At 43.9% G+C, this 3,304-nt stretch overlaps 1 long non-coding RNA gene across 2 annotated transcripts in view; it reads left to right on the top strand.

The window, feature by feature from the left end:
• The window catches only part of LOC108447198, a 6,998-nt gene extending 6,007 nt beyond the window's left edge, over positions 1-991 (top strand). For both annotated transcript variants that reach the window (XR_001862614.1, XR_001862616.1), the window contains one exon: positions 298-991. This is a non-coding gene — a long non-coding RNA (uncharacterized LOC108447198). The remainder of the gene's footprint in view (positions 1-297) is intronic.
• Positions 992-3,304: the final 2,313 nt, after the last annotated feature.

The following is a 3,304-nucleotide window of genomic DNA, read 5'->3' as shown; positions in this document are numbered from 1 at the left end:
AACACTGAAATTTCTGTATTGTAAATGTACAGTACAGTTTATTCCTGTTGTGTATGTTCTTCTGGTTTTGGTAAATTTTCATCAAGAATTACATCATTAATCCTAGCATTTAAGGATTTTTTTTTAAATTTGACATTTCAACTGTTATTTTTTTGAAATTGCTTAAGAAGAAGACAGATTTTGTAAGAAGAAGTTGCTATCTTTTCATTGTTTATAAAAGATTTTTTTCAAGCTTTCTCAGAGGCTTTTATAATCTGACATGCCATAATGATGTTCCCTACTCTTCTTTGATTCTAGCAGGTGAAGGAAACAGCATTTACAGAAAAAAAAGGAAAATCACTGAAGGAAATCAGTAAGTTGACTGAAAGTTAGTAATACTAGAGTGGGCTCTTACTACCAGACAGAAAGAGATAGCATTTGTGGTTTGGTGAGTTAGCTATTTTTGATGTTATTTTTCTACATAAGCTACTGATACAATTGCTAAAGAAAAAACAGTGAAAGGATCAGAACATCCTGTGAGCACAGATAGAGCTTACATTTTGTATATTAAACTCATTTATTTTTAGCAAGAGTGTCATCAGTTTTTCAGAGATGAATCAGTATTTTTTATATGCTCATTGAGGCACATGGAACACACAAGTCTTAGCCTGTTAACAAATGCCAACTATTTTGAGAAACACACTTTCTGTTCTGCTAGGGAAATTTCTTGTTCTCGTACATAACGCCACAGTATCTCCACTCTTGTTTGTCCCCAGTGCTTTTGGTCTTATGGTGCCTTTGCTAGGCAGATGTGTTACCTGCATTAAAAATATGAGCCATAAAATAACTTAGTCATCTTCCTTCTGAAGTCCTCAGCCTTTACAACTTGAATGTAGTTGGACTTCAGCAATTCGATATCAGAAGGTGGTTTGTGTGGCAGTTTATTGCAGAGTCTTCCAGGCAGCTGTTTTTCTTATCATTGTTTCCACTAACACCGTGCTCTGGAAAAAAAGAAAAGGAAAGAAAAGGAGTGTCCTGTGTTGGGGAAGATGAAACAGGAAAGCCTTATAAATATGATTGCCTGACAAAAGATTTTGGGAATATGAAAACTATAAGTGACATCGAAATGAAAGCCACTTTTGAAATACCAAGTCTTAGTTACTGAACAACTGGAAAACAGTGGTATGGCCGACTGAAGGTAATCCCCTCTTGATTGAACAATACCCTCTGCTTGTAAGCAGGTCCAAGGGTCAGAGCAGACCCTACTAGCTCAGCAGAAGGGGTCCAAAGAGTAGTTTTTAGAAGTTAAGATGTAACACTCTATGGTAATATAAGAACTCTTATAGGCTGTATGTAAGTGCTATAGGATTTGTATCTTGTATTAGATTGGTTAGTGACAATTAGAATATTCAGTACAGAAGATGATTTATTGTATTGTAACCAGGACTTCAGACACTCTTACTCTTACTCACACTCTTACTACACTCTCTCTCACTTCTTCTTCACTCTCATTCCTCTCGCTCTCTCTCTCTCTTTACTTACCCGCTTACTCTCTTGCTCTCTTGGGCCAGCTCCGAGCTGAGTCTGGCAGCTCTAAGCAGTGCCCCTGTACCCACGCCCTTTGCAATAAACCGCATGTTCCAAGATCTGACTTCAGCGATCTCTCGTCTCCGTCCGTCCCGACCGTCCAACCCACCCAAGCTCCTACAGTCCTGTATTTTCTTACACAAATCCCACCTTCTCCTTGGACTTGCTTCCACAGGAAGCACATAGGCCTGTATGCACTTATTTGCATATTAGATAGACAAGACAGAAAACTGTTTCTACCCTACATAGATGAGTCAAACACTGAATACCAGTTGAGGGCAAACACAGTCATGCACTGATCTCTCAGGTGTAGCAGGTAAAACTCACAAGGTTTGGGAGGCAGAGGCTGAAACCAGCTGTACTGGTTTTGCATGGCTTGGTTTTTGGTAGCAGGGGGGGCTACAGGGGTGGCTTCTGTGAGAAGCTGCTAGAAGCTTCCTCCATGTCTGGTAAAGCCAATCCCTGGTGGCACCAAAGATGGACATAATGCTGGCCAAGGCTAGGCCAATTAGAAATGGTGGTAATGCTTCTGTGATAGCAGATTTATGAATAAAGAAAAAAAAGTTGTTGCACAACTGTAATCATGGCCAGAGAAAAGCGGGGTGAGAATATGTGAGAAGAACAGCTTTTCAGACATCGAGGGGCAGTGAAGAAGAGGCAGGAGGTGTTTCAGGAGCTGGAACTGAGATTCCTCTGCAGCCTGTGGAGAAGACCATGGTGAAGCAGCTGTGCCCCTGCAGCCCATGAACGTACGTGAAGATGCAGTAATCCACCCACAGGCTGTGGAAGAGCCCCACGCCAGAGCAGGGGGATGCCTGAGACGAGGCTGTGACTGCATGGGAAGCCCATGGGGAGAGGGGCCCACACTGGAGCAGCCTGTCCTTGAAGGACTGCACCCTGTGGAAGAGCGACCCATGCTGCAGCAGTCTGGGGAGGACTGTTGCCTGTGGGATGGACTCACATTGCAGCAGTTGCAGAGAACTGTTGCTTGTGAGATGGACTTAAGTTGGAGAAGTTCACGAAGAACTGTCTCCCGTGGGAGGGACCACACAGTGCAGCAAAGGAATGACTCCTCTCCATGAGCAGCAGAAGAAACCATGGATGATGAACTGACCATAACCCCCATTCCCTGTCTCCCTGCGTTGCTGGGGTAGGAGGTAGAGCTGGGAAAGCGGGGTGGGGGGAAGGTGTTTTTACAGGTTTATTTTACTTCTCATTATCCTGCTCTGGTTTTGTTAGTAATAAATTCAATTTGTATCTCTAATTAGAGCCTGTTTTGTCCATAATGGTAGTTGAGTGATTTCTCACAGTCTGTACCTCAACCCATGAACCCTTCATTAGACTTTCTCTCCACTGTCCAGTTGCAGAGGGGAGTGAGAGACAGGCTTTGGTGGGTGCTGGGCATCTGGTCAGTGTCAACCCACTACCGCGTTGTGTGGTGGCCAGTGAACTTACATTATAAGGGACAGAAAGCGCTCAGTAAGACAAGTCCCTAGTACCACAAGAACCTCTTAGGTTAAGGTGACCAGAAAGGCTTCTCCCAGGATGCATTGTTCTGTTACAGTAATCTATCCCAGTTTGGCTTCTCCGGTCGGCTGTTAGCCTCTATCCAGAGCTTCCCCATTGGTCCCTGCTCCCTAGTCCCGCCTTTTCCCTGCCCCCAGATAAAACCCTGGGTTCGCGGTTGTTCTCGTCTTTGCCTCTGGACCCTTCCACGGTGTGGAAGATGTAAATGCTC

The sequence above is a fragment of the Corvus brachyrhynchos genome, unplaced genomic scaffold (assembly GCF_000691975.1).
Source record: "Corvus brachyrhynchos isolate BGI_N302 unplaced genomic scaffold, ASM69197v1 scaffold155, whole genome shotgun sequence".
Taxonomy (NCBI): Eukaryota; Metazoa; Chordata; class Aves; order Passeriformes; family Corvidae; genus Corvus; species Corvus brachyrhynchos.
The sequence above is the reverse complement of the archived record's forward strand: the minus strand, read 5'-3'. Positions and strand labels throughout refer to the sequence as shown.